The sequence below is a fragment of the Apiotrichum porosum genome (assembly GCF_003942205.1).
Source record: "Apiotrichum porosum strain DSM 27194 chromosome Unknown scaffold_25, whole genome shotgun sequence".
NCBI lineage: Eukaryota > Fungi > Basidiomycota > Tremellomycetes > Trichosporonales > Trichosporonaceae > Apiotrichum > Apiotrichum porosum.
Genome location: NW_021167132.1, coordinates 50,374 through 65,370, shown reverse-complemented (window position 1 = coordinate 65,370; position 14,997 = coordinate 50,374). Strand labels below are relative to the sequence as shown.

The following is a 14,997-nucleotide window of genomic DNA, read 5'->3' as shown; positions in this document are numbered from 1 at the left end:
TAAAATAAAAAAAAAATTTTTTTTATTTCATTTAGCTTGCTATTTTTAAAAATTTCTAAATTTAATGAAAGAAATAAACTTGCGAATAGTTCTTAATAAAATAATCATATTATACAGAAATTAAGTTTAAATTAATTGCCTAAATAAGTTTAAATAAAAAATAGAAGTAAAAATATAAAAAATTTAAGTATAATTTTTATTAAAGTTAAAGTAAAAATTTAAGTTAAAGTTAAAGTTTAAAATTAAAAGGGTTAAAAAATATTAAATGATTACAAGAAGATTATTTAGTTTAATAACAGTCGTTGCGCTGCCAACCATAAAAATTTTCCATTATTTTTTAATTCGAAGAACATCTTTAGTATTATTAGGTGGAAGTATTTATTAGTTATAATAGAATTCATCCTGAGGTAATAGAATCAGGATTAGGTACATTAAGTGGATTAATAGAAGTTACACCAGTATCAGAATCAAGAGATAGATTAATTTGTAGAACAGGAAGAAGAATTATATTAAGATGGAGACCAGTAAAAATTAAATAAAGAAGTAAATAAAAAATCAAATAAGATAAAAAACAGAATTAAGAAATATTTCAGAATATTCATTAATTATTTTATTTACAACATGTGAGCATCATTATTAATTTCAAGTAGAGATTTAATTTCAATATATTTAAGTATTGAATTACAATCTTTTGCTGTATATATTTTAGCTGCTTTATATCGAGATTCAGAATCAGCAACATCAGCAGGATTAAAATATTTCTTATTAGGAGGTTTATCATCTGGATTAATTTTATTAGGTTCAGGATTAATTTATGCATATACAGGATTAACTAATTTTAAAGTATTTTTTCATTATTATCTGTTAATGGTATTAATAATTTAACTGATGATTTAGGACCATGTGTTATAGGTTTAAGAATTATAGTTAGGTTTCTTATTTAAAATTGCTGCTGCACCATTTCATAATTGGGCACCAGATGTTTATGATGGAACACCAACAATTGTAACAACATGGTTAACTATTATACAAAAATTTCTATTTTTGTATTATTATTAGAATTACAAATAGGATTAAGAAATAATAGAAGAACATATTCAGTAATATCAAATTTAAATGATAGAACTTTTAGTATAGATGTATTTAAAAATTTATTATTAACTTCAGCATTATTATCATTAATTATTGGTACAGTTGTAGGTTTAGCACAATATCGTATTAAACGATTATTTGCATATAGTACAATTTCTCATGTAGGATTTTTATTATTAGCATTAGGTATTAATAGTGAAGAATCTATTGAATCATTTTTATTTTATTTAATGCAATATACTATTACTAATTTAAATGCTTTCTTAATTGTATTAAGATTTGGATATATTATTAATAGATATACATTTAATAAATCTACTGATATTCAATTTATTAGTGATTTAAAAGGACAATTCTATAAAAATCCTTTATTAGGTTTAGCTTTAACAATTTGTTTATTTTCAATAGCAGGTGTTCCACCATTAATTGGATTTTTGGAAAACAAGCTGTATTATATGCTTCAACACATAGAGGTTTATTATTCTTATCATTAGTAGCAATTGTAGTATCAGTAATTAGTGCATCTTACTACTTAAAAATTGTACGAGTAATTCATTTTGGAATCATATGAAAATAAAAATGAATTAAATAATCATCAGTATCAGAAATTTATTAACTAATGTACATAGTTTTTACTATTGCTACATTAACAATGATTATTGCATTATTGCATTTATCCAAAATTATTATAAATAGCACAACACTATTGGCTTTAACATTATTTAATATTTAAAATGACAGCATTAAAAATTACATTTATTTTGTACCAATTTTAGTAGCTATTTATTAATACTTAATTTATTATTAGCTCCACATCGACCTGATTCAGAAAAACAACTGCATATGAATGTGGATATTCACTATTTTTGGACAAACACGTACACCTTTCTCTATTCAATATTATTAGTAGGAATTTTATTCTTAGTATTTGATTTAGAAGTGCTTTTACTTTATCCATTAGCAGTTACCTTATATAAGTGTCTATTTATGGTTTTATTATTGCAACAATTTTCTTTGTTGTATTAACATTAGATTTGTATACGAAATTTCTGTTGAGCATTATATTTCACAGATCAACGATCTGCAATTAACAAACGAACTATTCAAGCCCCTAAATTCAATCAACGAAAAGGAGTACGTATAATACATACTTCTGCAGTAAATATAAATAAAAAAGACGCTAAATCTAAAGTAAATAATTATTCTTCTATAAGATATTTAAAATAATTCAGGAAAAAAGATAATTAACAGGAAACTGATAATATTTATTTAATTGCTAAACGTATTATTAGAGAAAAAACACTTGTAACATCAGATATTCTTAACTTATTAGCTCCGCGCTGCTACGTACTTGTTTTTTAATTTTGTAAGACAAAATTAAAAAAGTCGCCGTGCGAGCGCGCAGCTAAAAAATTTTAATTTAAGTATTACAAAAAAGGGTTTTTATAAATTAACTTCTATTAGACCTATTGATTTAAAGTTCTCTATCGGCCAATACGAATGATCTTTACCAAATAATTATCGAGATAAACAAAAAATACTATTTGTGGTATATATATGTTTATCTGTAATATTACAAATGAGTATATATTGTAGTAGTGGTAGATTTAGCTGTTCGAATTCGCTATTATTTAAAACCTTGAAATCCATTAATAAATAAATCAATTTACAATAAAGATATAATAAAGATTTTTTATAGGAGAATCTATAAGTAATTTTTTTAAATTAATATAATTTTAATGTATCAATTATCTATAAATATTTTAAATGGGATAAGCGTTTTTATTTGTAATTTAATTAAGGAAAAAAGAATTAAGATATTTTGTAAAAGATTATATAAATATAAAGTTAAATCTTTATATTTATATAATTAAAATTATTAGCTATGCGCTCCGCATTTTTATATGTATTGTATTATTATTTATTACAAAGTAATAATTAGATGAAACAATTATTTTATAACCTATAAAATATTAATTTCATTTAATAAATAGGTTTTTTACAAGAACTATTTTATATAGATAAAATTGAACCTTCTTTAAATAAAATAATTTTCTAATGTGTCTTATTACTATAACAGAAATTATGATATGGACGAATGATCCCTAGAAAGTAATAATAATGTATAAATTTATTAGAAGTGTTATATTAATATACATTAAGTTATTTGTAAATTATTTAAAAATAGCTATAAAAGAGATTCTTGGAAGTATATTATAATAATACAATTATATGTCTAGAGAAATATAAAAATTTTTATATTTTCCGTTTAATTCATTGAAAAAATAATTATCTAATTTTTTAAATTATAATAATTCCTTTAGGGATCTAAGGGTAGAGACAGATTTTGATTTTTACACATTTTTTAATAGTACCTCTTTAATAACTCTCTTATATATGCTAAAACTTTATAAAGTAACAAGAAAGAAGAGAAGGCATTAAAACCAAAATCCTCTATATTGTAATTGAAAACTTAAATGCGAAATATTGATTAAATATATACATATAATTACGGATATATAAAAACATAATAAAAAATAAAATAAAAAAAAAAATGAACATGATGATAAAAAAATTAATTAACTTTATAAAATATTTTTATGAATTTTTAAATAAAATTAAAAAATCTTTAAAATATAGTTTTATAAAAAACAACCAACAATCTTAAATAATTATTTAAGTAGTAAAAATAAAATATCAGTAATTTATTACACAAATATAAATATAATTTTATATTTTATATCTATAGCTCGAATTTTTTATATAAAAATAAAAAATTATTTTAATTAATTTAGTTGAGAATTTATACATTATTTTAATAGGTTTATTATGTATCTGTATTTTTTATAGAATAAAAAATAAAAAATACAACATAAAAATTTTTATTAAAGTATTACTATCTTTCTCAGGTTTTACTCTTTATTGGCATTACCTATTATTGCTAATGGAGAAGGAGTTCCGATTTCTTCTGAAGAGATAGTTGAATTAAATGCTTTTACTAATGGTACTAGACAATCCGGAAATAATAATAGTTTTGATTATAATAAATGATTTGAAAGGCTATAAATTCAGCAAAAACAAATTAGATTGTTGAATGATCCTAAAAGAATGGAAAAGCTTCGTATTGAACAGAAAAGATAGACTTGCTCAAGAGTCTAAATATAAAAGAATTAATAATGATAAGTTTCTTGAAAAATTAATAGGAGATATGTAAATTAAATAGGAAGAATTAACAAAAATAGTAAGAGAACTTAACTATCATAATTCTTCAGATTTTATAAAAATATTTCCTAAAAATAATCAATAAATTATATATTTTAAGTTATTCTTAATCTATATAAACACAAATAAATCCCGAGATAAGATAAATTAAAATTTAAGTTCCCTAAAAAGTTAAAAATCTAATTTTTAATATATTATAAAATCATATATCCCTGTGACTCCTGCCCTAAAATTTTTATAAAAACGGAATGAAGTAATAAGAATGAGTTTGAAAAATTTAATCTAATATAGAATTAAAGAAGAAACTAAAGTAGTATAAAAATTAAAAGTTCTTAATTTAATAAATAAATAATTTTAAATGAATTTTTAAGAAGTTCTTTGCTCTGCATTTAATTTTGTATAATAATAAAAAAAAAGGAATTTATTTAGCTTTTTTATATTATATGTATAATTAAAAAACAAAAGAAAAATACATAAAAGTAGTAGACTATTTTAATTAGAAATAATCTTATTTTAATTTTAAATATTAAAAATTATAAAAAATTTATTTTAACATGTTACAAGCAGCAAAATATATCGGAGCTGGATTAGCAGCTATTGGATTAACAGGTGCCGGAATTGGTATTGGTTCAGTATTCTCATCATTAATTGCAGGAACAGCACGAAACCCTGCATTACGAGGACAATTATTCACATATGCTATTTTAGGGTTCGCTCTAGCTGAAGCTACAGGGCTTTTCGCATTAATGGTATCTTTCTTAGTACTATACTCATAATTTATTAATGAAAAATTATTTTAATAATTTTATGGGGTTTTTAAATAAACCCCTAAGTAGAAAAGTTATAAATTCATTAGAAAAATTAAATAATAAAGGTCTTAGATATAAAAAAATAATTAAAAGTTTATTAAAGGAAGTAGATATAGGACAAAATACTAAAAATCCTTATATTTTAGTAAGACGTTTATTAAAAGATAAAAAAAATCTAGTTTAACATTTCTTGAACTTAATGAAGTACTTGAAAATTCCTTAAATTTTACGATTACGTAAAAAGAATTTAATGCCTTATTATTTTTAATTTAAGTTAATGTACCATATTCTTAAGTGATTTATTAGTGTTATTGGTTGAAATTTAAGTAAGTCTCATCACAATAGAGATTTTAATCGAAAAGCCGGAGTATACATTTTTATAAATAAAATATAAAGTTTTAAGTTTTATTTCTATTTAGATATTAAATCTCTAAATAAAATATAAAGTTTTAAGTTTTATTTAGATATTAAATTTCTACAGGATAAGGAGGAATGTTGTATAAGGAACAATAGAGGTAAAGTATAAAAAATTTATATATTGTAATTGAAAACTTAAATGTGAAATATTGATTAAACATACACATATATTATAGATATATTTAAAATTAAAAACCAGCTCCGCGCTGCGACTCCTACGGATTTTTTGTAAAGTCGCTCTACGCAGCTAATAAAAAATAAAATAAAAAATAAAACAAAACAAATATGATAAAAAAATACAAAATAAAATTTATAACAAGAAATGAACAATCTGTTGTATATAGTTTTACAAAAAAAGAACAAACAGCCTTAAATAATTCTTTAAGTAATATAAATAAAATATCTGAAATATTTTTATCAAGTATAAAAATTTTATACAATAATAAAGATAGAAATTATAGTAGAGATAAAGTAGATATAACATATTATTATTATGTTATAGATAATATAGATAATGATAAATGTATAAACGCTAATCATATTAATAATATAGGAACATTATTAAGAAAGATAAGTAATATACCTATAAAATTAAATTTTCATGAATTAAAATATCCTTATTTAGATAGAGATATTTTAAGAAAATATATTGGATTACAGACAGAACATATAAAATTTGAACGAATTAAAGAAAATTTATTTAATGCAATTCCTTTAATAGATAAAAATATAATTAAATCAAATGATAATAATATTTCTAATATTACTGGTGTTAGTATTGAAGTTTCTGGACGATTAACTACAGAACGTGTACGTCCACGACAAACTAAATCAATTGGAAAAATAGGTTCATTTATTCAAAGAAATAGATTAACTATATTAAATAAAGGTTCACATACTATTAAAAATAAAAATGGTGCATTAACTATTAAAACTAGAATTAACCAACAATTAACTCCCCTATTTTCTTTAACTTTCGAAAATTAAAGTTAGATTTATATTATTCTATTTAGTTACATTTTTATTCTAATTCTGCGTATAAATGCTCCAAAGTCCTAGAAAGTTATTTTTATTTAATTGATATAAAATTATGGGGGTTATTTTATAGCTAGCTAGAGAGTTTATTTTATTTTTTATATGCTATTTATATTTCAATTAATATTAGCTGCGCGCTCCGCTTTTTTCTATAATTTTATACAAAATTATAGAAAAAACTAGTCCGCGGAGCTGCTATATTTATATTAATATTTGTTTTTAGGAGGTAATATTTTATTTTTAATTTAGCTGAATACTTATTTTTAATTTAGCTGAATACTTATTTTTAATTTCCTTATATTATATAATATCATATATAAGTATCATATAATATGGATATTAAGGTGTAAGTAATCAAAGTGATTGTTAAGGATGCCTAGCAAACATTTATTTAAAGGAGGTCAGACAGCAAGACCATAATGTTACTGAATGTATTTGAAAAATAGGTGTATAAAAAGACCACTGAGCCTTCCACCCCCACAGGGGGTAGAAGAATAGAGAGGAATCTTTTGACGCTGTGAAGGATTTTAATAGAAAATCTAGTGTCTCATTAAATAAAGATAAACAAGTAGATGCTTCAAAGAGCAGTGTCATAGTATCTTCGGGTTTAAATGTTGTTGTTATTCATTGGACCGTTTTTATAGCGTGCGAGTAACAACTCGGCTGTGGCAGTGTAGCAGAATAAAGTAACGTTCCTAAGGAAAACCAATTATTATATACGCAGTGAACTGAAACATCTAAGTAACTGTAGGAAAGGAAATCAACCGAGACTCCATAAGTAGTGGTGAGCGAAAATGGATTAGCCTATTTAAAATATTTTTGTTTAGAAAAGCTTGGAAAAGTTTTTACCCGTAGAAGGTAATAGTCCTGTAAATTCAATTATATTTTAATTAAACATATTGAGCGGAAGAAAATCTGCTTGATTATTGGGGAACCATCCTCAAAGGCTAAGTATAAATGTTTAGCGATAGTGTAAAGTAACGTGAGTGAAAGGTGAAAAGTGTGTCGGTGACAGTAGTGAAATAGATCCTGAATTAATTATCATATAAGCAATTAAAGCAATTCTATTCGTAAGAAAAATAAGAATGTTATAATGTACCTTTTGTATAATGGGTTAATTGCAAGCCCTATTAAAATATTCTTATTTTAATATAAACTGACTCAAGGCTATTATTAGCCGGTATAAATATATATATATTATTATATATTCTCTATTATTTTATAGATATATTAATTATTTTTATATTTTATTATTTTATAGATATATTAATATTCTATTTTATAGAATTTTAGGTGTTATATAAAAAATTATATATTCTTAAATATATTTTATGCTAACGGTAAAAACCTTATTTTAGGCAATACCGTGAGTTATAAAAATAATAATTAAAAAAGTTAAATAATTCTTTTCTAAATAATTTTTATAACTTGTAACGACTCCTATTTAATAGGATCTATAAAAAAATTATAGATTAAAGGTCAGCAATTTAATAACTTTAAATATATATTATTTTTAGATTGAATAAATAAAATTTCAATAAAAAGAAAAGAATATATATTTTTATTAGTTCAGAAGCGTGAAGCTAATAATTAAATTGAAGGTATAGTCTGATCTAATATGTAAATATTAGTATAACATAGATGTAGCGAGTTGATGGTAGTAGCAAGGTTAAAAGCCCTAGCGAAAGCGACTGAATTTTTGTGGATTTATAGTTACTATCTTCAGACCCGAAACTTAGTGATCTATCCATAACCAGATTATTAATAAGATCGAATGGTTCAATGTTGCATTATTGTCCAATGAGTTATGGATTGTAGGCGAAAGGCCAATCTGACTAAGATATAGCTGGTATTCCTCGAAACATATTTAGGTATGACTTTCTTTTTATATTTATGCGGGTACAGCACTGATTACTATACCATTATGGTTTAATTGGGGGGTTGTTAAAACTCTATCATTAGTAGTTAATCTCGGAACAACATAAATCAATGAAGAAATTTCAGACTGCTCATGATAAGGTGGGTAGTCGAGACGGAAACAGCCGTGAACATAGAATAAGGTCCCAAAATAATAATTAAGTGAAAATAAGGAAGTTGTGGTCCTAATACAGCTATAAAGTTTGCTTGGTAGTGGCAATCTTTTAATGAAAGTGTAACAACTTAGTAGTCTAACGGAACACAGCACCGACAATTAACGGGTCTAGATTATTTACCGAAACTATGTCTTATTATTTATAATTATATAAGACTATTATTAATGAATTTGATTTTTTATTTTTTGTATTTATATAATTTATAAAAGTCTTATTTATTATAATAATACTATAATTATTAATAATTTTGAGTAGAGGAGCATTCAGTATGGTAGAAAAATAGTGTTTCATTATTTAGACATTACTGAAGAGATTATGCTAACATGAGTAACGTAGAAAGAAGATATAATTCTTCTCGCCGAATACGAAAGGGTTTCTTAGAAATGTTAAACAGCTTTGATTGAAAACGGTCTCTAAGATTTATGATTAAGATATTAATATATAATCGATGAGTTTATTTTTACCACTCGAATGAGTCTAGAAAGTCTTTGACCAAGAAAATAATAAAAATGAGTTTTACCGTACCCTAAACTGACACAAGTTCGTGAGTAGAGAATACTAAGGCGTAGAGATAATACTGTATAAGGAACTCGGCAAAATGCGTCCGTACGTTCAACAATAAGGGCGACCTAAAATTATTAGGTGTCACATAATCGTGAAGCACAACTGTTTACCAAAAACACAGGTATCTGCTATGTAATATTACATTGTATAGGTGCTGAATCTTGTCCGATGTCTTGAGTATAAAATTGATAGAGAAAGATTAACTTAACTTAATAAACTTAATATTAATCTTATGAACATTATAAGTCTATTTTTCTAATTTTATAATAAATCTTGTTTTAAATATGATTGATTCTCTTATGGGATGATATTTAAAGTATTGTTTATATTAAACTTTATAAATATTTATTATAAGTTTATTATAAATTAGTTATCTTAATTAGTAATAGTAAAATTTAGGGTAAATCAAGGGTACTATTGATCCAAAAATGTTAATATTATTTATTGTTTTAATGTATGGAAGAGGATCGTTCCATCAAGAAGTTTTTTTAGTAGTTATTAATTGAAACTCTGATCAATGACAGACTTAACTATAAGGTTTTTAATAGTAGCGAAATTCCTTGGCCGTTAAATGCGGTCCTGCATGAATAGAGTAATGATGCTTCAGCTGTCTCATACAGTATCTCAGTGAAATTGAATTAGCCGTGAAGATGCGGTTTAAGTGTGGGTAGACGGGAAGACCCTATGCAGCTTTACTATAACTAGTTTCTGTTCTTATCTAAAGATTGTAAGACAGGTATGAGGAGTATTATTTAAAAAATAATAGATGTAAAATCTCTGTTAAACTTTTTAAATGAATACACAAGTGAGAAACTCTAGAACATGAAAACATAGAAATTTATTTTTATGGGATGAGATCTAACCCTTAATAGGGAACATTGGCTAGTGGGTAGTTTAACTGGGACGGTAGCCTCCAATAGTGTATCGGAGGCCTTCAAAGGTATGTTTAAATTAGATGGAAACTAATTCATTATGTAGAATGAAATAAAATGTAAAGATAAAAGCATGCTTAACTGCTAGATTGATAAATCAAGCAGATACGTAAGTAGGACTTAGTGATCCGGTGATTCTTTATGGAAAGGTCATCGCTTAAGAAATAAAAGTTACGCTAGGGATAACAGGGTAATAGCTCTCGAGAGTTCATATTGTCAGAGCTGTTTGCCACCTCGATGTCGACTCACCTTCACCTCTTGGTGCACAAGCTAAGAAGGGTTCTGCTGTTCGCAGATTAAAAAGGTACGCGAGTTGGGTTCAATACGATGTGAGTCAGTATGGTTCCTATCTTCCACACTCAGAATAGTCGAATTTAGATGGGTCTTTAGTACGAAAGGACCGAGATCTGCGTTTCTCTGGTGTACCAATTGTTGATAAAAATCGGCACCGTTGGGTAGCTAAAAACGTTAAGGATAAAAGCTGAAAGCATATAAGCTATTGAAGTCTACTAAAGGAGACTAATCCTTTGAAATAATTAATAACTTAAGAATTTCAGAGGTAGGTAAGAAATAGACTATTTCTTTAATAGGTCACATGTGTATATTTCGTAAGAAGTTTTAGCTTAGTGATACTAATTTACCAATTGACTTACACCTACCATATTACCCCCAATTTTTACCCATGGGCTTACAAGTGGTTACTTGTACACGAGTTGCAACCTCGATGTATTTGGGTTCAATTCCCAATGAGCCCTTAATATAGTAAGGAAAATTCTAATTTATACTATATTCATTAAAATTTTATAATTACTATTATAAAATTTTAATTTTATTTTATTTTATTTTATTAACTACTATCTTTATTTATTAAAAATGATATATAAAAAATTAATAAATATAAAATTTATTTCAATTACCTCTAAAAACTTTAAAGTTTATAAAACTAATAGAATTAATATATAATTATATTTATATATTTATATATATATATTGATTCAGTAAAGTTATAAAGAAATCTAAGTATAATTAATTTAGACAGATAGGATTTTTCATAGTTCTTTCAGTAAAAATCATAAAAAAAATGTATTAATAAGACTAAAAAATATTTAGAATTATAGATATTTAAGGTATAATTAGTAGAATAAAGGGAGCTTAAATATTTTAAATTATAAAAACTTTATTCTACGAGTATACTATAAATTCATAGTTAATACTACTTGAATTATTTTATTAATTGAGATTTTGAATTTTATTGTAAATATGAGACTAAAAATATTTAGCTGCGCGCTCCGCACGGCGACTTTTTTAATAGAGAAAAGAAATAATAGATAAAATTTTTTATGGAAAATCAATACCTTTAAACAATTTAGCTCCGAGGACTAATTTTGGAACAAAATTATAAAAAAAGCGCAGCTTAAATTATATAAAATAGTAAAAATTCTTTAATTTTATTTGTTTATAGAGTAAGAGTTATACTTTATTTATATTTATACTTAATATTATATTTTATACGATTTTTATTTTTAAGTTTTTTATTTCATACTTTATAGTACTATTATAATTAATAGATTTTAATATATAATTATATTTTTATTGGACCCCTAGCAATTAATATTGCTAGTCCTATGGGACTGGGGGTTATATTTTTTATAATTATACAGAAAAATCGGAGGATAATAATTATTTTTAAGTTTTTTATTTATGGACTCCTTGAACTCCGCTTTTTCTATAATTTTCTTATAAAAAAATGGCCTTATGTACTTTTTATATTTTAGCTCCGCTTTTTGTCTTACAAAAAGCTAAAATTTTCTAGATTTAGGATATAAAAATTATTAAAACTACTTATCTGGATTTAGGCTCATTAAATTTTATAATTTAATGTGGGCTGCTAAAGAAATATAAATTATATTCTTTATATTAAATATTCTCAGAGAATTATATTATAAATATATAAAAATATAAGCTCTCAGCAGAATTTATGATAAAAATAGTATAAGAAATAAAGGAGAAAGAATTATATAATAAATATAAAATAAAATTATAAATTTTTAGAGGAGCGTAGTATAATGGTAGTATAGTTGATTCCAATCCAATTTGTGGGAGTTCGATTCTTCCCGCTCCTGCATTTTTAAAGGGATTAGATTAGTGGTTATATCGTGGCTGTTACATAGCTAAGACAAAGGTTCAATTCCTTTATTCCTTAATATTAATATATAGTTTTAGGAACTTTAGAGTTTAGTTTATTATTATTTTATACTTTTATATAAATATAAAATATATATTACTTATTATTATTAATAATATAATAAAAAAGGGATGATAGTATAACTGGTTAATACACTATCTTGTCAGGATAGCTTATGGCGGTTCGAATCCGCTTCATCTCGTTAAAATTAAATTAAATTATTAGGAGCTAAATTATTATTTGTTAATATTTTTTATTAAGAACTAAATTATTCTTAATTATAATGATAAATTAATGTATAATTGTATAAATTAATAATTTTAGACAATTACCATATAATTAATTAAAAATTGTATCATGATTTTTATAAATATGTCATGAATATTATAAAAAATAAACATATATTTTAAAGTAAAATAAGTGATGTATGTATTTTTATTTTTTTAGTGCAGCTTAATAAATTATTGTTCCACTTCTGATTATCACTTATTTTATCTCTCTTGTCCTATGATTATCTTAAAATTAATTTTAATCTGATTAAAAGTTAAATTTGATTTAATTTAATTAAAAAATTTTTACTATACTTTATGTAAGATATAAATATCTAAATCTAAATAAAAATGTAAAATAAATTTTATTAAGCTACGACTTTTCACTTAAAAATTATAATATTAGTTAAATTTAAGAAAGGAAATTAAAACAGTTATAAAATAAATTTATTAATAATTTTTAGCTCTGGAGCCCATGAGATTTTTTATGATTTTTCCAGCTCCGAGGACTTATTTTGGAACAAAATTATAAAATTAAGTCCGTAGGACGCGTGGCTAATTTTATAATAAAAATAATAACGGAAAGAATGGGAATTGAACCCATAAGAACTTACGTTCATTCAGATAGCAACTGAAGCGCCTCACCTATAGCAAGTCTTTCCAAAATTCTTAGTAAGAACTAATAAATATAAAATAGTAATAATAATAAATATATTATTTTATATTGCTTAAAAATAAGGAGAACAACAGGGCTCGAACCTGCGACACACTGATTAAAAGTCAGCCACTCTACCAACTGAGTTATATTCTCTATAAAATAAAATATAAATAAATGTTATTTTATTTATAATTAGAATAAAAATATTCTTTCTTGATTAAAAATATATAAATAAAAATAATGTTATTATAAAATTTAAAAAAGTAACTGAACTAAACTGACTCGAACAGTTAATTTCCTCAACCAAAATGAGGCGAGTTGCCAATTACTCTATAGTTCATAGATATAAAATTATTATTATTACCGAAAACTGGAATCGAACCAATAATTTAAATTTACAAGATTTATGTTATACCATTTAACTATTCCGGCTTTTCATTTTTATTAACGCCAACCGGATTCGAACCGGTGTTGCTTAAGTGAAGGCTAAGCGAATTAACCTATTATTCGATGGCGTCTTTTTTATCCTTTATATTTTTATAAATACATTAATTAAATTAATTTAAATTATTCAATTTTTTATATTTTTAAATATAAATTTATTACATATTATATATATAATATAATACGCGATACAGGGATTCGAACCCCAATACTTGGATCATGAGACCAATATGTTGCCATTACATTATACCGCTTACAAGCAGAGAGACTCGAACTCTCACGTCTAGTGACATCTTTTCTTAAGAAAGACATGGCTACCATTTCATCATGCTTGTTTAATAAATAATAAATATTATTTTTTAATAATATATTATATAAAATATAAATATATTCCTTTCTTTTAATAAATTAATGATAAAAATTTTAAATCCTTTTTCATTTATTCTTATTGCGCAGCTAAATTATTTTAGGAACAACTGAAATTCTTTTTATTTTTATTCCTCCGATTTTTATTTTTAGTTCCATGTAGGGGCAACGTAAAGTAAATTAGTTACTGCTACATGAATATCATTTAAAATAATATTTGGGAAAATACCTAATACGAATCTAGGAATTAATAATCTAGCTAAAATAGCAAATTCACGTCGATTTACATCTTTAAATTGAGGTAAAAATTCTGAATATGCACCAAAAGCTATTCGATTGAATAGGAAAATACTATAACATGCTGAAAGTACAATACCTGTTGCAGCTAATACACCAATAACAGGAGATCGTTGGAATACCCCAGATAATGCTATAAATTCTCCAGCCCAATTTAATGATAATGGAATACCCATGTTAGCAATAGTTCTTAAGAAGAATAATAATGCAAAAATAGGCATATATACTACTAATCCACGATAATATCGAATAATTCGATTATGTCCACGATCGTAAATTACTCCTCCAACTAAAGTGAATAAAGCTGGAGAAATAAAACCATGTGCAATAGATAATGCAATAGCTCCTTCAATACCAATAATTGTATTTGAAAATAAACCTAATACTACAATAGCCATATGACTAATTGAAGAATAAGCTACTAACATTTTAAAATCTACTTGTCGAATAGTTGCTAATGATGAATAAATTAATGTTACAATTCCAATAGTTTGTACTAATGGTGAAAAATAATTTGTAGCATCTGGCATAATATCAATTAATACTCGTAAGAAACCATATGTTGCAAGTTTTAAGAATAATCCTGCTAATAGAATTGATCCAGCTAATGGAGC

General features: G+C 24.2%; 5 non-coding genes across 5 annotated transcripts; 2 read left to right on the top strand and 3 right to left on the bottom strand.

Moving 5' to 3' along the window:
- The first annotated feature begins 12,216 nt into the window (after nucleotides 1-12,216).
- EHS24_005584 lies at nucleotides 12,217-12,287 on the top strand. The gene has a single exon. It is a non-coding gene; the product is annotated as a tRNA-Trp (tRNA).
- A 190-nt stretch (nucleotides 12,288-12,477) lies between these two features.
- EHS24_005583 lies at nucleotides 12,478-12,551 on the top strand. Its single transcript has one exon. It is a non-coding gene; the product is annotated as a tRNA-Asp (tRNA).
- Nucleotides 12,552-13,356: 805 nt separating this feature from the next.
- Nucleotides 13,357-13,429, bottom strand: EHS24_005582. The gene has a single exon. It is a non-coding gene; the product is annotated as a tRNA-Lys (tRNA).
- Nucleotides 13,430-13,637: 208 nt separating this feature from the next.
- EHS24_005581 lies at nucleotides 13,638-13,708 on the bottom strand. The gene has a single exon. It is a non-coding gene; the product is annotated as a tRNA-Thr (tRNA).
- Nucleotides 13,709-13,903: 195 nt separating this feature from the next.
- On the bottom strand, nucleotides 13,904-13,974 carry EHS24_005580. Its single transcript has one exon. It is a non-coding gene; the product is annotated as a tRNA-Met (tRNA).
- Nucleotides 13,975-14,997: the final 1,023 nt, after the last annotated feature.